General features: G+C 46.3%; 1 protein-coding gene across 1 annotated transcript in view; it reads right to left on the reverse strand.

Annotated features, from left to right (window-relative positions):
* Positions 1–23,904, reverse strand: part of PUDP (pseudouridine 5'-phosphatase) — an 824,232-nt gene that overhangs the window by 635,338 nt on the left and 164,990 nt on the right. The gene's annotated exons all lie outside the window — the stretch shown is intronic.

The following is a 23,904-nucleotide window of genomic DNA, read 5'->3' on the forward strand; positions in this document are numbered from 1 at the left end:
TATTATTTACTGAATATGTTCCCAAAATCTGAAAATTGTGTAGTCTATGGTAGATTGCTTTCTGCTTTAAAACAGTTGCTTCATTGTTGTTCTAGATTTACAATGTTGAACATTTTTTGATAGGTTTTTATGTGGAAAGTAGTCCTTTAAATGTGCTAACAGACAATACATATACACTTTCGAATGTTTTATAATTTTCTTAAATTTAACTCACAATAAAAATGATGTTGAAGCAAGTGCATGTTGATGCATGAAGATGCGACTGCTGCCAGTAAGAAGTGGGTGAAGTAAGTAGAATATGCACTAATAAAGCTAGTTAGTCACGGTTCTAAAGCTCCAAGCTATTGCCCAGTAGTCACAGTTAAAAAGGTAAACTATTGTTATTAAATCATTTATTAAGCGCACTAACACTGATTAGTTTCTTGGCGCTAAAAATTGACAGTAACACAATCAGAGGTGAGGAGAAAAGTAGGTTAAAAAGCTTGTCTAAAAAGCCAGGTTTTCAGCGCTTTTCGAAAAGGTAGGAGATCTTGGCAGAACCGGATTTCCAAAGGAAAGACGTTCCATAAGCAGGGGGCAAGTATTGCAAACCTACGTCCACCAGAGCGTTTAAGTTTGAAGAGGGGGGTCTGGAGAAGGCCTAGGTGGAGTGAGCGAAGGTTGCGGGAGGGAGCGTATCTGGTGATTAATTGATTAATGAATTTAGGACTTTTGCCATGCAGCGACTTAAAAATCATGCAGCCTGCTTTGAAGGCACAGCGTTGCATGACCGGAAGCCAGTGCAGTTTGATGAGGAGGGGAGTCGCTGCCTGCCACCTTGGTTGCTTCAGGATCAACCTAGCAGCATAGTTCTGCACCATCTGGAGACGCTTAAGTAGATAGCTTGGGAGACCCAGGTAGATGGCATTCGCGTAATCCAGGTGGGACAGAACAGTGGCGATCACAACCTGGGTGATAGCTTCTGGCGTTAATAGTCGCCGGACCTTCCTGATTTTTTTTAGCTTTTAGAAGCATTTGGAAACCACCTGGCCCACTTGTGCTTTTAATGAAAGGTCACTGTCCACAATGACACCAAGCGTTTTAGCCGATGACGATGGTTGCGGAGCTTGACCCAGATCTAATGGCCAATAATGGGGACCCCAGTGCTTAGCACTATCTCCAGTCAGTACCAGTTCGGTTTTACCTGGATTTAGTTTCAGCTGATTTTGATCCATCCAGGATTTAATAAACCACATGGTTGACTGGAAGTGACTAATGGATTTTTCGGAGTTGTCAATGGTGAAGAGTAGCCGCAGATCATCTGCGTAGTTAAATACTCTCACCTGCTTGTCCCTCAAGGTTTGTATAAGAGGGAGTATGTATATATTAAAGAGATGAGGTGACAGGGAGGAGCCCTGTGGTACTCCGCATGGGATAGGCTGTTTAATACCGGTTAGGTCCCCCAGGCGCACTGCTTGGGAGTGATCCTCTAAAAAGGACTTTAGCCAGCAGGCCGCCGCGCCCTGTATGCCGGCCAGTCCGACACTGTCGACCAAGATGTTGTGGTCGACCGTGTCGAACGCGGCCGACAAGTCCAGGAGCACCAGGGCCTGGGGAGAGCGTCTATCTGCGCAGTCTCTAAGTGTGTCCAGGACTGCAGTGACCACTGCCTCCGTGGAGTGCGCAGGCCGGAATCCAGCCTGATGAGGGTCAAAGCAGGAGGACTCCTCCAGAAAATTAGAGAGAGTTTTCGCCACGTGTGCCTCTAGGATTTTTGCCAGGTAAGGCAATAAGGAGATGGGCCTGTAGTTTGCCTTAAATGCAGGGTCCGCCCCGGTTTTTTTTAACCACATCGCTGCGGCGGCTATTCCGCCGCAGTGCTAAACGGGCGGGGCGGCCGCACGGCAGGCGCATGCTGGTGACAGAACCGCTCCGTCACCAGCTGCGGTTGTGCTGTGCTCGTGACGGAGCGGTTCCGTCATGGCCCCGCCCGCCTAATAGAACGCGCCGCGCAGGCGCGGCGGCCGGGCCATGACGGAACCGCTCCGTCATCAGCACAGCGCACCCGCAGCTGATGACGGAGCGGTTCCGTCATCAGCATCGAACCGGTTAATAGAGGTATGACCGTGGTAAACTATTGCCTTTACCAATGATTTTTCTTTGTAGTTCGTCATGACGCATGCACATGCCTAGTTAGAAATCATGCATCATTCTATGAAAGAAACACATTTCAAAATGGACGCCAATTTGTAAGCATGTGCCACTACAGATATGCATGCATGTGCCATGACAAGTGCATCGTGACACATGCATGCGTGTGCCTCATGATGTATAAATGCAAATACATCATGACGCACTGCAGCCATTTTGTTCTCCTTAATGTACTGTTCTAACATGGCAGACATCCTTGTTAGAACTTTAAATTAAAATTAAAATTTGTGAACAATAAAGCGAGAACCAACAAGAAAAAAGAAGCACGCTGCCTAGCTGCACTTTGCATCTGCCTACAAATAAATAAATTATTAAAATATTTTAAATGGAGAGCAAGATAGGGAGCATCAGGGAGGGAGTAAAAAAAGGCAGAGGAACAAGCAGCAGAAGAGAGAAACCACATTAACTCCCATGGAGTGCTAAATGCTAAAGAAATACGCATTGGTAAAAGCCAAATAGATTGTGTCTTTTGGCTTGAAAAGCAGACTTATTACCCTATCGACGATACTGAACCACATCAGCAAAAAGTGAAAGAAATGTTTTTGTAGATACTATACCGCATCAGCCAAATAAAGAAAAGAAAGAAGCACAATGACGTATATGCTTGTATGCATCATCAAACGTGCACGTGTCATGATGTCAGCACACTGAAACATACAGGTATATACAGCATGATGAAGCCCCCGTTTCCTTTTTAGGTCTCGGAACTGCGAACAGATTGCAAAGCAATCTGTCGTTCCGAGACTCTATTGCAATCATTCTGGCTTTCAAGGAGTCAAGGGAGACAGACAAGTGAGGTGCACGCGCAACCTTGGAACTGGGATCAGGTCGCGCGCGCTTCCTGTCTCCCATGGCTCCTTGGAAGCAGACTCACATGCACGCACACACATACAGCCCCCCCCCTTGCCGCACATACACACACTCACACACACACATACAGAACATCCCCCCCTCGCCGCAGCGCATGCGCACGCACACACAGAGACCCCCCCCCCTTTCCTACCTCGTCTCGCCGTGTCTTTGCGCTCCATGGTGACGTTCGCCAAATGAGGGTGAGCACTGGACAGACTGTCTTGCACAAGGACGGGCAGGTGCACAGTCGTCTACAGGCCCCCAACACCCTCTTTCAACAGGACACACCGGCTTGCCCCAGTCGCGTGCCGTCCCTGCCTCTCAGATTGCGTGCCAGTGCTCGCGCGCAGCCGCCGTTCACGGCTGCGCGCGCCCCCCGCAGCTGAAGCAGCAGGCCTAAGGTCGCCGGTACGTAGGGAGAAGCAGGTTGCTTTGCTAATTGTGCCGGTGCTTTCTGGTGCTTAGCACCGGCACTTACCTATCAGGGCCGGGTCTACGTGTCTACTGCATGTCACATTTATTCACATGCTATTTATTACCTCACTGACTGTTGTTCTGGATGTCTCCCGACTCCTGGTGAAGAAGAGTGACGCCTGAGCGCCGGCTCTGCTGCTCCCGTGGCGCTGCTGCTTAGTGCTACAATATTTACTCTTTTTACCCCTGCTGGCTGCATTAATTGAAATACCGCACCCTCGTGGCGTGGATGTCATGTCCTTGGCATAAGGCTCAGGAATGCGGTTCGGGGGGGGGATCAGGGGGCTGGGGGGGGGCACAACAAGGTATAACAAGCCTCAGGGTTGAAATATATACAACTATTAATACCTTTATCATGCCTAAGACTCTTTGGTTTGTTGACTGGAACAGTCTAGGATTTAAAGCGCTGAGTGCTATATTCGGGCTGATGCTCGGGGCTGACTCACCCTGGTTGTTCTGGGTGTCACTAGCCTGGGCATGGCCCGACAAAACAGCCAATAAATCTATGGGCGGGAGAATGGGCTCTAGGTCACAACGGGAGGGTCGCTCTACTTGATGATGCAATGGGAACTTTAAACAAGGTTACTGAACAGCATAACAGCGGGGGTCAGGCTGTTTAAATAGTAGTACAGAACCCTGTACAGACGCACGTTTGGCAGTATTGGAAAACAGACAATAGCGCTTCCCTCGCGTTGCAACGAGACGAGGGGCACACGCGCTGTTAGTGCGCCCTCTGTCAGCTCCCAGCCGCTACAGCATTGATGCCGCCCGAGACGATTACTAAGTACCGCTGGAGCGATGAAGAAATGCTCCCGCGGTGTCACTTATCCACCAGAATCAAACTGAGCTGAAACACGGGTGACTTAACTGCTGGCGAGCGGGAAAAGAAAGATGAACACTGACTCACTGCCCAATAGTATGGAGACCCGGGCAGTGGTTATGTGTGTCGTGGCTGTGACCTCGCGTCCTCCTCTGGAAGGAAGTGAGGTCGGATATTCAAAAAGTTGCTGGACCCGACTCAAGTGAGTGGTGTGCTCTTCACGTCCTAGCATCCGGCAGCATTACCGGCAGCTGTAACAAGGCATTCTGGTGACAACCAACACGTCTGATTGCAAGTAGGTTCCATGCACACATACACCACCACTGCCATGCACACACAGACACCACCACTGCGTACACCACCACTGCCATACACACACAGACACCACCACTGCCATGCACACGCGCACACCATCACTGCCATGCACACACAGACACCACCACTGCGTACACCACCACTGCCATGCACACACAGACACCACCACTGCCATGCACACACAGACACCACCACTGCGTACACCACCACTGCCATGCACACACAGACACCACCACTGCCATGCACACACGCACACCATCACTGCCATGCACACACAGACACCACCACTGCCATGCACACACAGACACCACCACTGCCATGCACACACGCACACCACCACTGCGTACACCACCACTGCCATGCACACACAGACACCACCACTGCCATGCACACACGCACACCACCACGGCCATGCACACACGCACACCACCACTGCCATGCACACACAGACACCACCACTGCCATGCACACACGCACACCACCACTGCCATGCACACACGGACACCACCACTGCCATGCACACACGGACACCACCACTGCCATGCACACACGCACACCACCACTGCCATGCACACGTACACCACCACCACCACTGCCATGCACACACGGACACCACCACTGCCATGCACACACGCACACCACCACTGCCATGCACACACGCACACCACCACTGCCATGCACACATAGACACCACCAGCTGAGTGCAGAGTGCTGAGTAGTGAGTAGTGAGTTTGCAGAGTAGTGAGTGCAGAGTAGTGAGTGCAGAGTAGTGAGTGCAGAGTAGTGAGTAGTGAGTGCAGAGTAGTGAGTGCAGAGTAGTGAGTAGTGAGTGCAGAGTAGTGAGTAGTGAGTGCAGAGTAGTGAGTGCAGAGTAGTGAGTGCAGAGTAGTGAGTGCAGAGTAGTGAGTAGTGAGTGCAGAGTAGTGAGTGCAGAGTAGTGAGTAGTGAGTGCAGAGTAGTGAGTAGTGAGTGCAGAGTAGTGAGTGCAGAGTAGTGAGTGCAGAGTAGTGAGTAGTGAGTGCACAGTAGTGAGTAGTGAGTGCACAGTAGTGAGTAGTGAGTGCACAGTAGTGAGTAGTGAGTGCAGAGTAGTGAGTAGTGAGTGCAGAGTAGTGAGTGCAGAGTAGTGAGTTCAGAGTAGTGTGTGCAGAGAAGTGAGTAGCGAGTGCAAAGTAGTGAGTAGCGAGTGCAGAGTAGTGAGTAGCGAGTGCAGAGTAGTGAGTAGCAAGTGCAGAGTAGTGAGTAGCGAGTGCAGAGTAGTGAGTAGCGAGTGCAGAGTAGTGAGTGCAGAGTAGTGAGTAGTGAGTGCAGAGTAGTGAGTAGTGAGTGCAGAGTAGTGAGTGCAGAGTAGTGAGTGCAGAGTAGTGAGTGCAGAGTAGTGAGTGAGTGCAGAGTAGTGAGTGAGTGCACAGTGGTGAGTGAGTGCACAGTAGTGAGTGCACAGTAGTGAGTAGTGAGTGCACAGTAGTAAGTGAGTGCACAGTAGTGAGTGTACAGTAGTGAGTAGTGAGTGCACAGTAGTGAGTGCACAGTAGTGAGTATTGAGTGCACAGTAGTGAGTATTGAGTGCAGAGTAGTGAGTAGTGAGTGCAGAGTAGTGAGTAGTGAGTGCAGAGTAGTGAGTGCAGAGTAGTGAGTAGTGAGTGCAAAGTAGTGAGTGCACAGTAGTGAGTGCAGAGTAGTGAGTAGTGAGTGCAGAACAGTGAGTGCAGAGCAGTGAGTGCAGAGCAGTGAGTGCAGAGTAGTGAGTGTGCAGGGTGAACAATTCCAATCCATACCACATAATTCCATTACACACCACATGCATACACTCCATAACACATGGCTAAAAGACATTGCCATTTACAATGCCATTAGCTCTAACTCAAATAAATCCGAGACCTATTGCATTTCCAATGCTTGTTTATTTACAGTTCCAAGACTGTGCGCACCATCTTGAAGAAGTGAGAAAAATATTTAAAATGTGTGTGAAAGTGAAATTTGAGAAAGGAGCAGCCCAGCAGCAAATACGATGTTTCTAGCCACTTCCCTCAAAAATTGTTTTAAATCAGAAGCCTTCTAGAACAGGAATGGAAGTAACAGAGGAACTGAGAGTTGGGTGAGAGGTGGAAGTCAACACAGGGGGAGCATCATGGAGTGGGGATAGAGGGGGATTTAAAAGACATTTCCTGGAGAGTCCCATATCTACATTTAAGATAAAGCTGTTTGGCTAGAGATGGCATCATTATGTTTCAAAAGGACTGCAAAGATCATTATGAGCAGCATACAAATTGGTGAAGTGTTCAATCCATTTTTTATGCTAGATGAAAACGTCTACAGTAATCTGATTGCACCGAATACCATGTGCTAGAACAGCTTTATGTTCTTATCATTTGCCTCTTTTGTGACGTCTGTCTAGTTGTTATCATACCACTCTCTTAATTTTGGGTTAATATTTTCTTAGAAATATTTCTAGCTGCTTGTATATTATCACTATTCTTCAACCGAATTTCAGTAATTAAATTGCTCTTAGTTCACCTACTTTGCTTGTTGAGCCATGGGCTGTGCTTCGAGTTATAATTAACATGCTTCAGTTCTCTAGGGAAATGCTTTTTTAAAGATTTAAAAAGTTCATCGTGAGCACAAACCGTGCTTTTAGGCTGGAAGGACTACCATATGTTCAAAACAGAGACTCTAGCCCTTCAGCCAATTCCCTATATAGCTTAGCCTATGACTCAGGGTGCTGCTTCAGGGAACCCATTTCTGTTATTTGGGACAGTAAATTCTCTCCCAGTCTGTAAGACCATTGATGTTGCCAGAAAAAAGACACGAATCTTCATAGGTCAATTGAGAGCTTTATGATTGCCGTCACAGCGTTCCTTGATTGTCATATCTCCCAAATCCTTCCACAGCCTTACATAATATAATCAATTTGACTTGTATAGCTTGGTCTATATTATGTATGACCTTCTTGCGTGTCAGAGCAGTGCACCCATTACAAAATCGGAGCCCAAGAGATATTGCGAGTGCTAAACACTAAAACTGTATGTTGGGGAGGTATATTAACAGTCCCTGAAGGGATCAGTGAAAGGATTCAACCCACCCAGTCCATACACTATGAATCCAAAATTCTACAGAGTGAGACAAATACAAGAATAGGAAGGAAAGCCACTGAATCTAGAGCGGGCACCTTACCAGGCAACAAAGCAATCTTTTATAACTGGCTGATCTACGCCAAATCTGAGTGCGTATTATGTATTGGGAACAACAGATTTGCCAACAGGTAGCTAATGCTGTCTGGAGTTGAGTTCTAAACATGAACTGTCCAAACAACAACCCATTTGAGGGGTCTCAATAACCCATAGGAGCGAAAATCTATTCAATTAAATTAAGTCTGCGAAAAACTTCCTTAGCTTATAAAAAAAAAATCGAATCCAGTCCATTTAAATGGAATTAACCCCCTTAAGATCTTATACTTGAAACTTCTGCACAGGAAAAACGTTAAATCCATAAGCTCCTATTTCAGCAACATAGCAGTGCCTCACCCCTGTCATGAACATAGCATATTGTTCAAAATAACTCTGTAGAGGCGCTACACACAGTTTCTGCTGTTCCAAATGGCAGGTAAAATGCATACCATCTGAGACAAAAGAGGAAAATGAGTTTCAATAACCTATCGTCAAAACATCAGCAGCAAAGTCACCAAAATACAGTTAACAAAAAAGTCTAAACTGCATAGACCAAATGTATGACCAGCGGATACTGCTTCATCCTTCAGTCAATATTCACATTCTAAATCCTGTGCCGTGTTTGTCCTGCACAGTCCACTAAAACCACTCTCATGTTAGGTCAGGGATTATATCAATATTTTCTGCCAGACAGGGAAATAAACTTTTAATACAGAGTGAGTCCGGACCGTGTCTAATGGCTAAGCAAAAGGATTATAGCTTCAGTAAAAGAAGTCCAAGCAGTTCTGACGGGGGGATTTTAATAGGTAAATAAAATGAACATCCTTTTATCTCGCCCAGCATACTGATAAGTCAAGGCATGCACCATGCCGCAGCGAATGATTCTGAGCTGGATGGACGGAAATGTACCACCTGATTGATGTTTTTCCAGAGTCGTGGTTTCCTATAACTTCTGAGCAAACAAAAATAAATGGTATTTTTATTATTACTCAGCTTTACCAAAAGTCAAGTTTTTCAATGTGATCAAAACACGTAACTTCCAACACATCTTTTAAAGCTGAAAGTGAAAATTGTTAGCCTGTTAGCCAACATGTTTAGAAGAGGGGCAGAACAAGGACATTTTGAGACAATTTATCACTGATAAAAACTATGCTGGGAACAACAGCTCGCTCCGTGAGTGCTTATATCATATATGTGCATGAGGCAGGCATGCATGAATATGCGAGTACTTGCACTTTTATGTATGATCAGTATTTGAACTATTTGAGAAACATCTTATCACAAGAGATGCAACACCACTTTTCAATGATCTAGACTGAATGAAGACAAAAAGTAACTTCCTTGATGCCAACCAGCAAACAAACACCCTACTCCTCCTCAAACAAAACAACCTTTATGATGGTTGTCGCCCTGTGGCTCAATTTATTCAGCAGACCACCTCATTCAATGAGAACCTCATGCCCGTCTCATATCAGTTAATACAAATGCTCCATTTGCTAGATCTTGATGAAGTCTACTCATTTGCAGGTAGTCCTTGCCTAGCCAAGGCAATTGCAAAATGTGCCTCTACCCACCTAGTAGGTACTCTTATTGACAACAGCCTGTTCAGTGTTTATGAATAATGATTGGACAGGATAAGAGTATTTAAACTGAAAAGGATGTCATTTATGACACATCTTGCATAACGAAAAGCACTAGAACCTGCTTCTTCATTCTGTTTGGCACGTCACTAGCATCTGATACAGTTCACCACGAAGTCTAATTAAATGACTGATCTTTCAAATGGATATTAGTAGCAAAGACTCTAACTGGTCCATATCTCTCCTGCAAGAACAAAAATTCAGCTTGTCGAAGTCGAGGATGCAGGCCACATCCTTAAGTCATTCGAAATCACTATGCATTTATAACATCCCCCTTTTTCTTCAAAACTCATAAATATACAGGAGCGGTACTTACCGAAACAGGGAATCATGGTAGTTGCAGTCCTCCATCTCCCGACTGCAGCTGTTTCCAATCAAGTGGAGCCGAAACACCTCCTACTATTGGGAGGGGCCGTAGCATTTCAAAGGAAAATGGCGAAGTGGACCCTGATTTTGCAAACGGCATCTGAGGAAGGCAATATTAAGCCGAAATGCATCATGCCAAGCATTGGTCATTAAAAGAACTCCCAAAGGTTTCCCCATTGTGTCCTCTGGTTACTTGCTTGAGTGATCGCTTTTTGATACTTTTCACACGCGCCGCCTACACGCGTGTTAGAGGACCTGCTCTACTAGAGTCCAGTGGATTGTTGGCAAACGTGGCAAATTTCACCGAGGGATCGGATTTCGCAGGACCGCCTCGGAAGCAAACCAATCAAGAGGGCGCTGTTCAGCACGGACTGTGACTTCACAGGGAGACAGGAGGAAGCTATTTCTGTCTCACGTCCCGGATTGCTTTTTGTGCATGAGGCAGAGCGTTGGGGACCCAAGGGATTTCTGGACTGTCATATAGGGGTCCGAATGGTACTTCAAGCCTACCTTCCCTTGCCAGGCACACAGCGCTCACATGAGCGGACTTCGGACTCCAGGAGCGGTACTTACCGAAACAGGGAATCATGGTAGTTGCAGTCCTCCATCTCCCGACTGCAGCTGTTTCCAATCAAGTGGAGCCGAAACACCTCCTACTATTGGGAGGGGCCGTAGCATTTCAAAGGAAAATGGCGAAGTGGACCCTGATTTTGCAAACGGCATCTGAGGAAGGCAATATAAAGCCGAAATGCATCATGCCAAGCATTGGTCATTAAAAGAACTCCCAAAGGTTTCCCCATTGTGTCCTCTGGTTACTTGCTTGAGTGATCGCTTTTTGATACTTTTCACACGCGCCGCCTACACGCGTGTTAGAGGACCTGCTCTACAAGAGTCCAGTGGATTGTTGGCAAACGTGGCAAATTTCACCGAGGGATCGGATTTCGCAGGACCGCCTCGGAAGCAAACCAATCAAGAGGGCGCTGTTCAGCACGGACTGTGACTTCACAGGGAGACAGGAGGAAGCTATTTCTGTCTCACGTCCCGGATTGCTTTTTGTGCATGAGGCAGAGCGTTGGGGACCCAAGGGATTTCTGGACTGTCATATAGGGGTCCGAATGGTACTTCAAGCCTACCTTCCCTTGCCAGGCACACAGCGCTCACATGAGCGGACTTCGGACTCCAGGAGCGGTACTTACCGAAACAGGGAATCATGGTAGTTGCAGTCCTCCATCTCCCAACTGCAGCTGTTTCCAATCAAGTGGAGCCGAAACACCTCCTACTATTGGGAGGGGCCGTAGCATTTCAAAGGAAAATGGCGAAGTGGACCCTGATTTTGCAAACGGCATCTGAGGAAGGCAATATAAAGCCGAAATGCATCATGCCAAGCATTGGTCATTAAAATAACTCCCAAAGGTTTCCCCATTGTGTCCTCTGGTTACTTGCTTGAGTGATCGCTTTTTGATACTTTTCACACGCGCCGCCTACACGCGTGTGAGAGGACCTGCTCTACAAGAGTCCAGTGGATTGTTGGCAAACGTGGCAAATTTCACCGAGGGATCGGATTTCGCAGGACCGCCTCGGAAGCAAACCAATCAAGAGGGCGCTGTTCAGCACGGACTGTGACTTCACAGGGAGACAGGAGGAAGCTATTTCTTTCTCACGTCCCGGATTGCTTTTTGTGCATGAGGCAGAGCGTTGGGGACCCAAGGGATTTCTGGACTGTCATATAGGGGTCCGAATGGTACTTCAAGCCTACCTTCCCTTGCCAGGCACACAGCGCTCACATGAGCGGACTTCGGACTCCAGGAGCGGTACTTACCGAAACAGGGAATCATGGTAGTTGCAGTCCTCCATCTCCCGACTGCAGCTGTTTCCAATCAAGTGGAGCCAAAACACCTCCTACTATTGGGAGGGGCCGTAGCATTTCAAAGGAAAATGGCGAAGTGGACCCTGATTTTGCAAACAGCATCTGAGGAAGGCAATATAAAGCCGAAATGCATCATGCCAAGCATTGGTCATTAAAAGAACTCCCAAAGGTTTCCCCATTGTGTCCTCTGGTTACTTGCTTGAGTGATCGCTTTTTGATACTTTTCACACGCGCCGCCTACACGCGTGTTAGAGGACCTGCTCTACAAGAGTCCAGTGGATTGTTGGCAAACGTGGCAAATTTCACCGAGGGATCGGATTTCGCAGGACCGCCTCGGAAGCAAACCAATCAAGAGGGCGCTGTTCAGCACGGACTGTGACTTCACAGGGAGACAGGAGGAAGCTATTTCTTTCTCACGTCCCGGATTGCTTTTTGTGCATGAGGCAGAGCGTTGGGGACCCAAGGGATTTCTGGACTGTCATATAGGGGTCCGAATGGTACTTCAAGCCTACCTTCCCTTGCCAGGCACACAGCGCTCACATGAGCGGACTTCGGACTCCAGGAGCGGTACTTACCGAAACAGGGAATCATGGTAGTTGCAGTCCTCCATCTCCCGACTGCAGCTGTTTCCAATCAAGTGGAGCCAAAACACCTCCTACTATTGGGAGGGGCCGTAGCATTTCAAAGGAAAATGGCGAAGTGGACCCTGATTTTGCAAACAGCATCTGAGGAAGGCAATATAAAGCCGAAATGCATCATGCCAAGCATTGGTCATTAAAAGAACTCCCAAAGGTTTCCCCATTGTGTCCTCTGGTTACTTGCTTGAGTGATCGCTTTTTGATACTTTTCACACGCGCCGCCTACACGCGTGTTAGAGGACCTGCTCTACAAGAGTCCAGTGGATTGTTGGCAAACGTGGCAAATTTCACCGAGGGATCGGATTTCGCAGGACCGCCTCGGAAGCAAACCAATCAAGAGGGCGCTGTTCAGCACGGACTGTGACTTCACAGGGAGACATGAGGAAGCTATTTCTGTCTCACGTCCCGGATTGCTTTTTGTGCATGAGGCAGAGCGTTGGGGACCCAAGGGATTTCTGGACTGTCATATAGGGGTCCGAATGGTACTTCAAGCCTACCTTCCCTTGCCAGGCACACAGCGCTCACATGAGCGGACTTCGGACTCCAGGAGCGGTACTTACCGAAACAGGGAATCATGGTAGTTGCAGTCCTCCATCTCCCGACTGCAGCTGTTTCCAATCAAGTGGAGCCGAAACACCTCCTACTATTGGGAGGGGCCGTAGCATTTCAAAGGAAAATGGCGAAGTGGACCCTGATTTTGCAAACGGCATCTGAGGAAGGCAATATAAAGCCGAAATGCATCATGCCAAGCATTGGTCATTAAAAGAACTCCCAAAGGTTTCCCCATTGTGTCCTCTGGTTACTTGCTTGAGTGATCGCTTTTTGATATATATATATATATATTCGGCATAAGGCGTCCGTAGCAGCAGCATGCAGCAGCAGCAAAGTAGACGAGGCAAACCCGATTTTTGTGGATGTGGTAAGTTTTATTTAAGTAAATCCCTCATCACCACTCCGCCATGACGCGTTTCGGTGCACACAGCACCTTGATCACATGACAATCGCTGCAAGGCGGGCGTGCTCATTATAAATTGCCTGGAGCCAATCAGAATAACGTCATAAACATAGAAGACGTATATTACAAACAATTACTGCATGAATGCATTGCTGTATATGTATACATATGTGCGGCAAAACCTCATATATTTTTACACACTGTAATACAGTTAGTAAAATTTCTGAGTAATGTGCAAAATCAGGCTGTGCAAATTTAAATTTGAATATAAAATCCAATAAATAAATACATATAAATATATACTACTAAAATCTCAAAATTCACATATATATATATATATATATATACACACATGTAAACGTAATTTGTACACACATACACACACAAACACACCCTTGTTGCTCGCTCTGATAAGCAGCTTGGGTATCGTAGTTCTTTCACAGAAGAAATACACAACACTGCCTGGAAGTAACTATATAAAAGGACACTACTCAAGATAACAGACAATCATTGAGAACTGGAATGCACAACAGTACCTAAAATGTAATCCCCAACCAAAATAATTGGTGTTCCTGCATTTTACTGCCAATCCCAACATACTTTCTGGACTGAACAGACTCGGTCAAATAACAGCTACAAGGAATCACAAACTTTAGCATCGATCCCACAAACCCTGGTGTAAAACCAGTCCTCAATCACCACTACGGAAAAACATGGAAAGGAAGACGGTTTCTCCTATCCAAGATAAAAAATATATCTTTGAAAATAATCATCACATAAACAAAAAAACATTTCTAGCTGGGCAATAAAATACCAAAACTGACTGTTTTTCCACAGAGCATACTGGTGCTCATCAAAGACATGCACAATGTATAATTTGAAGCAACTGTGACTATTGATGCAATTAGACAGTCTGAGGCCTTTGCACTAGTCCTCTGCAAGCATGTTTCATTTTCACAAGTGTATTTACACTAATGGAGCATCATCCATAATACTCCAAGCCACCTGGCCAAAAGCTCACAATCTCAGAAGAAACTCACTCTGTTCCTAACAAACACTCTTTGGCATATGCATTCCAATACTCTAAAGTTACACATGCTGAATCAATACAGTTCTTGGTGTGTTTAGTGAATCTGTACTCACTTGCACCTAATTTGAAAGTAGCCTCTACTAATACACACTTGAGGAGTGCATTCAATAAATGTTCCTACACAAAAAATATTGCCCAAGCATCTCTGCATTATTACAACCATAATATGTACCAATGTTGAACACTGAATTGAATCTGTATTTGTCCATTTGATATCCATTTCTGATTTTGGATAGCACCATTATTTCCCAAAAACATATCAAGAACCTTTACTTATAAAAATAGATATACGGATGCTGCCAGGGTAGAAGGAAGAGTGGTAATGGAGAATAGAGGACGGAACAGTGTGAGATTGGATGAGTGTGTTCCATTACGAGTGTACAAGAGGACATGAGTGATATATCTACAAGATATATTATCACCTCCCTACCACCAACATCATCTTCTTCACCAAGCACTGGCGCAACCCTGCATCCACACAAAGAAGCCATCCACTGCACTATCACAGCACACATCATCACATCACCTTCCAATTCCAAACCGACAGCAAAACTAGAATCAGGCACCCACGTCTACAGACCTACAGGAACACGGCCAGTGGCGTAAAAAAACTTGAGGGCCTCCTCCCCTCCGGAGTCAGTCCGGGGCTCTCAGGCCCGGATACTGTGATGAGGGGACCCTCTGGAACTCAGGCACCCTGCACTGCAGAGGCCAATGTTACGCCATTGACTATGGCCCCGTTTCTGCAATGCCATCCCCAAATTCATTGGCCCGCTCACCATTGACTCCAAACCCAACACCTTCCTCGGAGATCTTCATTCCCACTTCAACAACCTTAACAACACCAACACTGCATATCTCATCGAAAGCATGAACAACACCGGCCTCACCCAACTAGTCACCAATCCCACACACAGCACAGGACACACCCTCAACCCCATCTTCACTGCTAGTGAGAGTCAACAGTGGGGTAGCAGACCTTTGGCTGCATGTGGCATTGAAGAGCGCATTGAAGAGCAAGGGGTTCTCTAGATTGCCACCTGCGACGGCAGCATTTAAACAGGGGGGTGGCTGGTGATTGGCGCCATAGCGGGGAGAGAATGCCGCCCCCAAAATCTTGTGCCCCCCTCCAAGCCACCTTGCTAAGCCACTTAGAGTCAAGTATAGCCAGGTCACCAAGCTCACCTGGGCAGACCACACCAACGTCCACGTCACCATCTCAGGATCCCCCGGCACAAAGCCTCCCATCTCCTCACACCACAGCTGGAACAAAGTATCAGACAGCCAGTGGACTCACGCCCTCAACAACTCCTACCCAGACACTGCAACCAACCTTGAACAGGCTGTCAAGAACTTCTCTGCCTGGATCACCGATTGTGCCATGAGAGCCGCTCCCGTCAAACCCACCAAACTCAAGGCTCACTAAATGGGCCAGCTGGAACACCACGGAACTGAGAGCCATGAAACACAACTGCAAGCAACTAGAAAGGAAATGGTGCACCAGCAAGGAGCTCACAGATTGAGCCACCTATAGTACATCGCTCACCTAGACCACCAACTCCTGAAAAAAACTAAAGGAAGCGCCCTAGCCAACCGCGTCAAAGCCATTTCTAACCATAACAAAAAACTCTTCAACACTGTCAGAGAGTTCTCCAGCCAGTCTGCCATCAAAAACGTAATCACCCCTTCCTAGAAACTCTGTGACACCCCGGCAGACATTTTCCACGAAAATATATCCACCATCTACAAAACTTGGAACCTCAAACCACCTCCGCCGACATCCTCAGCCTTCTCACTACCATGGATGCAAACCCTGGCCACCTGCTCACCACCTGGGACCAGCTCACCACATAAAACACCACAGCAATCATGAGCTCTGTCCACTGAGGAGCTCCCACTGACCCTGTCCCCACCACATATTCAACTTCAGAAGGAAGATGATCAGCAACAAACCAACCACCATTTTCAATGAATAAGAAATGGCGTCCCTGATCCTCCTCACCCTCTCAGCAGCGTTTGATACAGTTTACCACCACCCCCTTATTAAGAGGCTTCATCAAATCAGAATCCAAGGATACACACTCAAATAGATTGCCTCCTTCCTCGCTGGAAGAATCCAGAGAGTCTGTCTACCACAATTAATCTCAAAACTCAAGATCATCATCTGCGGCATTCCGAAAGGCTTGTCCTTCAGCCCTACACTATTCAGCACATATATGACCTGGCTAACAACGTCAGAACCCATGGACTAAACATCATATCTTACAAAAACGACACCCAGCTCATTCTCTCTCTATCAGAAGATTCCTTCAACATGATGACCAACTTCCGCAGGTGCATGATGAGCGTTGCCAACTGGATGAAATACAACTGCCTAAAACTCAACACAGACAGAACAAAAGTACTGATCTTCGGGAACAAAACCTCCCCATGGAACTACTCCAAATGGCCTTCCAAACTAGGACCCTCACCAACGCCGACAAACGTTGGCATTATCCCAGACAGCAAGCTCACCATGAAAACATAGTCTCTCCCGCCTGCTTCCTCACTTTTCACATGCTCCGTAAGATCTTCGAATGGCTTCCCGTCAACAACAGACAAATCGTCACTCAAGCCCTAATCACTACCTAGCCGTACTGCAGAAATGCACTCTATGTAGGAATCACCATGCACCTCCTTAAGAGACTGTAGGCCATACAGAATTCCTCAGCCATATTCATCCTTGACCTCCCCAAATGAACACACATCACCCCACCTCATAAAGCTCCACTGGCTCCCCATTCAGAAGAGATGCTAATCCAAGAAGCTGATTCACACCTTCAAAGCCCTTCACAATCAAGTATCAGCAAACATCAAGCATGAAAGTCCAACAACTCTCCAAGCACCTGTGCTCCGCCTCCCTCCGCCTCACACCCCCCCGCAATCCATCGAAGTAACAGTGAAGCAGGCTTCTTCTCCTACCTGCTGCGAAGTCCTGGAACGACCTCCCCCTTCACCTCTGGACCACATCCTCTCTTTTGAAATTCAGGAAAGGACTCAAGACCTAAACGTTCAACAGAACGCTCCCGAAGCAGAAAGGCTCTTGGCGCCTGGATACCCTCGCGGGTGATTGGCTGTGCTTTATAAATCCTGTTTGATTTGATTAAAAAGTGTCCAATATATGCATACAAAAAAGAAACCCCATTACTGTGCTGTCCTATACACTGACACTAACTAGGTTAACTGTCTCGCCACCTTGACGTATACAAATAGCGCAGTGGGAAAACTCTCCTTTGACTTTTACTAGCTATTCCTAACTGCCAGCCTATAATCTACTTTCAGTTTATATACTTTCTCCGACTTCCTACCATTGGCTGGCTTTATTGTAACTCTCATTTGCTTCCTTCTTATTGGTTGGCGTTCCTTTTCCTCCTTGTGAAGATAGTTTATTTACCTATGTGCCTCTAATGCTCACTTTTTCTTTTTGTTAAGCACTGCATGAGATAGAATGTGTTTTCTTCTGCAGGAAAACACCCTGTAGCCCTCTTCCTTCTGCAGTTGTCTTGCCCTACAATGACCCCCCCCCCCCCTCCACAGACACCCACACTCCGTGTTGCTCCCCCTCCTGTGCTTTTTCCCACTGCATTCCTGCCAGAACACGCAAGTTCTCTTTTCATGGGGTCTGAATTACTGTGTCACATTTGCTGATGAGCAATGTTACTTTGTATAGTACATAACAGGAAACCACTGTAGTGATCTAGAATGAAGCTGACTGCAGTAGATTGTAGCAGTTAAAACAAACATACCATGACGATCCCCGATACATATTCTTTAGAAGTGTATTTCCTTGATGACTGTTAAAAAAACTGAGGTCAAATATTGTAGCACCAATTCACACGAATTAAGTTTCTTAATAAGTAAGTTAAAGTCCACTTTTTATGCAGCAATCGCTACAAACTAGTGTGCTTCAAGGTTCCCGCTGACAGCTATTGCTTTCATTTTCACACAACTTAATGGCTGTTTGTAGTTTTCAACAGCTGCACAAAGAAATGCGGAGTTGGCTGCAGTTATTCCAACCTAAGATCTTGAGGCCACTCGGCGGGCGATTAGCTCACACATATCTGATTTTCAGCATGGGTTTGTTTCAAGCATCCTATTTTTGTTATCATAATCCAAAACACCCATGTTCTTGACTGAACTTCACCCTCCCCTTAAATGAAAACATTACATCGTTTAAAAGGTGCCACGCCAGGGCCTGCATATCACAAACCCCTTAAAAGTGAACAATGTTTTATCAATGAACAGAATAACTCAAGAAGATGGGGTTCAGTCACAAATGACAAATTAATTCAACTAAGACTGACAGCGAACAGAACTACTGAGGCAGCTAGGGTGGAGCTGGAGACCTATAATGAACTATCTCACAAGTAGGCAGTGGTCTGGTGGCCTCAGCAGATTTGCATCCCTCTTCTGCGATCAAATTGAATGTCTTTTCCCTAGGATACCACTGACAGTCCAGATGTGAGATAGAGGTTTCCTGTGCTAAGACATACAGTTTAAACGGCTATGCCACATAGTTGCCCTTTATGTAGGGTACAATCTGCCACTGGTAATGCGCCAAAGCAATTTTGGTAGTTTAGGGATACTTTTCCAACAGTTGCAGATTTGCATCATAAACCGTATTCCGATTCACCCCGTGAATGGGTATGTTTCTCTGTTAGGTGAATGTGTCAACTTTAATGTGCTGTATATCAATTTTCTTGGTGGTTTGGCCCATGAGAAGGGGGCTGGAAGCAGGGGTTCTACCAATCTGTTGGTGCATCTTCAAAGTTAAGAAGCAAGCCCACTGCCCGGCAGATGCATATGTGTGTGTCTACAAGGCGATTAGTGGCAGTAGATTCCTTTGAGTGCCATAATAGTCAAACAAAAGCTTGATTTAGCCTTGCTTTCTAGGGAGTTCTGTCTTAATGTGCTCTTTTGAAGAATGATGTGTAGTGTGCAATTTATTTATTATTTATTTAAGAAGCTTTATAAAGCGCGCAGCTACCCCCGAAGGGGGTGTCCCGGCGCTGTAAGTTCATGTTAAACACGAGGAGGGAGCTACCAGGTGCATGTCCATCCTAACCCGAAGCTACATAGGGCCTCAAGGATGACTTAATCAGAGATTAGTGAACAGCCAGGTCTTAAGTTTGCATCAGAAGACTTGCTCTGACTCAATGAACCTAAGGTCCAGAGGGAGGCTGTTCCAATACTTGGCCGCGGTCACTCCGAACGTTCTGCCGCCACTCCTGGAGAGCCGAAATCTGGGTGCCACCAAAAGACGAAGGCTGTTTGACCTCAAGGATCTGACAGATACCGATAATTTGAGTCTTTTACTCAGGTAAGCCGGGCCAATTCCGTGTATAGCACGAAAGGCAAGGATCAGAATTTTTAATTGAATGCGACGGGAGATGGGGAGCCAGTGTGGTTCGTCCTGGTAGGCTGAGACCGAGTTACGGGTGGGGATGTTTCCGATGAGTCTAGCTGCCGCATTCTGAACAATTTGCAGTCGATCAATGAGATAGAGGGGGGCACCGGCGTACAGGCTGTTGGCATAATCTAGGTGTGCCGTGATAAGGGCATGGACAATCGTTTTGCGGGACATCAGAGGGAGATAGGGAAAGATCTTCCTGATCATGCGCAGCTTTCCAAAGCAGGCCGCGGTAACTTTGTTGACCTGAGCTTTCCAGGACATAGAGTTATCAAAGATGAAGCCGAGATTGCCGGCAGACTGGACAGGACTAGGAGGGTGGTTCAGGACAGTAGGCCACCACAGGGTGGCGGGGGGGGCGATTTCTGGCTAAAGAAAAGAACCTCAGTTTTGTCCGTATTCAGAGCCAGATGATTAGAGGCCATCCACAAGCAGATGTTGCCAAGGCAATTGCGAAAGTTGGAGAAATGGGAGTCAGAGTAGTCTCTAAAGGAAAAGACAAGCTGAGTATCATCAGCGTAAGATACCACCCTGACCCCCCAGGACTCAACTACCCTGGCAAGCGGGCCTAGGTACACGTTAAACAAAAGAGGGCTCAAGGCCGAGCCCTGAGGCATACCGCACAGAAGGGGTTTATCCTCCGATTCAAAGGGACGAAGAAGTACCCTTTGGGACCTCCCTGAGAGAAAAGATTTAATCCATGCCAGGGCCGTGCCACCAATCCCCAGCTGCTGCAGACGAGTCAGGAGTATATCATGGGACACTGTATCGAATGCAGCGGACAGGTCGAGGAGGACCAGCATGGCCTCCTCACCCCGGTCCACTGACTGCCGGATTGTCTCTGATACCTCCAGCAGCACTGTCTGAGTGCTGTATCCTTTTCTGAATCCGGACTGGGAGTCGTGTAGCAGCTGATTAGATTCTAGGTACTGGGCCAATTGTTTCTGAACCACTTTTTCTAGGATCTTGGCAGGTTTAGGCGGAAGGGATATCGGGCGATAATAACTGAGTTGAGAAGGATCCGCATCTGATTTCTTTAAGATGGGGAGTAGCCTAGCTTGTTTCCACACTGAAGGGAACTGACCATGGGCCAAGGAAGAATTCCATATGGAAAGGAGAGGGTTGATTAAATGGGGAAGAGTCCTGCTGTGAACAGTCTGTGATGGGTTAGAAAGACACTTTTTCTTCACTTGCTTTGCAAATGATGAACATGAGAACCTCATAGACTGTATGAGGACTAGTGACACATGAGATTCATATTATTTTATCAACATTTGTGACATAATGTCTACGTGCAGTAAATAAAAAGTGTTAGAGTTTAATTGTTCTCAATTTAAGGTCTACGGAAGGAAGACCGGCTGAGTCTGCTTTGCCATAATTCTAATTTGTGATCTACATGTCACACCAGATGTCATTAGTGGTTGTGTAACTTGCAGAGGCATCTTGCTGGCTTTCAGTGGTGGTTCTGCAGTTAGTGCAGTGCTTCTCAATGAATATATGCCCTCCTTAGAAGTTTTTCTGTCTCTCGGTTTCTGCCTCTCCCATGACTCACTACTAACAGACTTCCTTTCTCTGCGCTTCAGTCTGTGCTAGTTAGCCTCTAATTCTAGTCTGTCATCACCAAGCCTGTCATAAGTTAGCATTTTAAAAATATGCACAGACAAAGTTTTATCCTAAGTGATTAATTGCGTGCTACCTGTTTGTGTTACCTAGGTATGTCATTTAGTCTATCATGCAGTGTTTCTTCACAATATTTTCTGCATCCTGGGGCCCTTCCATCACCATCTATCTTTTTCATGTTAACATTCGGTGGGCTGCTGGTGCATTGGGGTTGTAGGGTTGTGAGATAGGATTTTACTGATCATTCTGAGACCTGTCATATTTGGTCTTTCAGTGCCTGATGGTCAAAGGTGCCACTTTCCTTTATATGACACCAAGATTTAACAGCACTCTTGGACATTAAGTAGCTGTGTATTCCTCTCAGGTGTGCTTTGTGCATAGGACGTGGGACTACACTACTCATTTGCAGAACTAGCGGTACAGGGTTTCTTTGAAAGATTTATCCCATTCTGAACCCTTTCTAGGTTTAAAATACAGGCAGGATTTAGCGGTCTGCAGTTAAAAGACCTATTGGTTACAATACCAACTCTTGGCATGCGCTTTGGGTCAAAAGGTTGCTCTTGATAGGTAGGCATTTTTGTCTTTTTAGGTCTTTCTTATCAGATAGTGCAAGCTGTCTGGTTGAGGAAGACCTATTGTGAGCCTACCAAAAACTTACAGTGAGCCTATAGCCTGCCTATGCTTACCATTTATTGGCTTTAGTTTTGGTCTCATTTGCTTGCTTCTTCGTGGATGCCTTGCCTTTCACTTCTTCAGTTCGACCCTCCCTTGGACCAGAAACTCTTTACTATCCTTTTGATTGAATGGCTTATATCCTTCCACTGCTCACAATTAGTTAACTTATTTTTTCTTTCAGCACTCAAAGAGAGTGTATGTGTTTTCTAGCTCCTTCCCCATGTGCTGCTTCCTTCCCCAAACATCTGTCAACCCGTATGTGCTCCATGTTGCTCTTTCTCTCTTTCGTGCTTCTTTCCCTCCCTCCCCACATTCAGAGTTGCTCTCTCCCTCGTGTGTGGCTTTGTTCCTCTCACACATTTGGATTTTTATTATAATTCCCCCCTACTGCTTCTCCCCCATACACTTCTCCACTGTTCCTCCACCGCTTGAGGTCATTTCAATATTATTTGTTCATGTTTTCTGGAAGACCCAGCAGCTGCTTTTTTGTGCATAACATTCCTATTAGCAATACACTAAGATGGCACCTGCCCTTTTAGATCAGATTAAAATAAGGCATTTATCACCTGTGTAATTCCGCAGGCATTTACATTCATGGTAATGTGTAGGTGTGACTGCAGAATGATGCGATCCGTACCAGCTGCCACATCATCATGCCTGTTTTTTTGCTGATGCTGTGCAGCAACAATAAACAGCACTGACAAACCTAAAAGATCCAAAAGGCAAGACCTATTTGGCTTGCTCTATAAGGAGCATTGGAAAAACTAAGTGCGGATTGACAAGAATAACACTCCTGCAAGTGTAGGCAGGGTTTCATCAGAAGTTGTAGACAACGGAACATTGATTCATTTTGGCATAGCCAGATCAGAACCAGGTCTTAAAGAGAAAGGTTTTCCTCCATTGTGCCTTTAAAGATCCCAAGGCTGTCTTCCACAGTACTAACAGATCTTTGTTATAATGTGAGCCAAACATGATGCCTAGGAATTGGGCTTCTAGACACTAAAGGTGCTCGAGCCAGGGGTGACGGGAGGGGTTTTATTGTCTTTTGGCAGTGGAAGATGTCTTGCTGGCAGAGTGATATCTGCAGACTAAGTATTTCCTTGTAAAGAAGCACAAGATCCATCTTGGAGCTTGAAGGATTTATTAGTCTTTATTTAAAGGTTTCTCGAAGAAAGACAACACCCTTTGCCTTTTGATGTTGCTCATTGTCTCAAGAAGCAGAAAAATGGCTGCCGCCCCTGGCCTACCATGCAAAATGGAGTATGATTCTTGCTATCAGAACCATCACTCTCTAAGAGAGACTTGTAGACCACTGTCATCTCTGTGACCTCAAGTCGGCTTCTTGATTTTGCAGAAACTGTCAGACGATGTCTGAATTTGTGTTGCTTGACCCACTGTCAAAGTCACGGTCAGAGCTGCCGACTTCGGAATTGGGGAACCAGGATTGAGTCTCGGCGTCGGCTCAGCATCCTGTGAATCTGGGCAAATCCCTTTATCTCCCTGCGCCTACCAAAAAATAAAAATAAAAAGAATTGAAGTATCCTTGTGTAACGTAGCTGGTGCTCATGTACAGTGCTCTGATACCTTCGGGTCGTGTTCGCGCTATATAAAACTGCAAAAAAAATCTCCTTGTCATTGTTTGTGACCATCCCTGCCAAGTATTACGCATCAGGCGTGATCCTAACGCATTTCAGTTTGGTGGTCCGCATCACCGCACTGAAATGCAAAGTCACCCGTTATAGGGATAGCACCTGGCCTGCCTCTCGGCAATATGTGAAAGGTAGGA

Source organism: Lissotriton vulgaris, chromosome 8, assembly GCF_964263255.1.
Source record: "Lissotriton vulgaris chromosome 8, aLisVul1.2, whole genome shotgun sequence".
NCBI classification, from domain to species: domain Eukaryota; kingdom Metazoa; phylum Chordata; class Amphibia; order Caudata; family Salamandridae; genus Lissotriton; species Lissotriton vulgaris.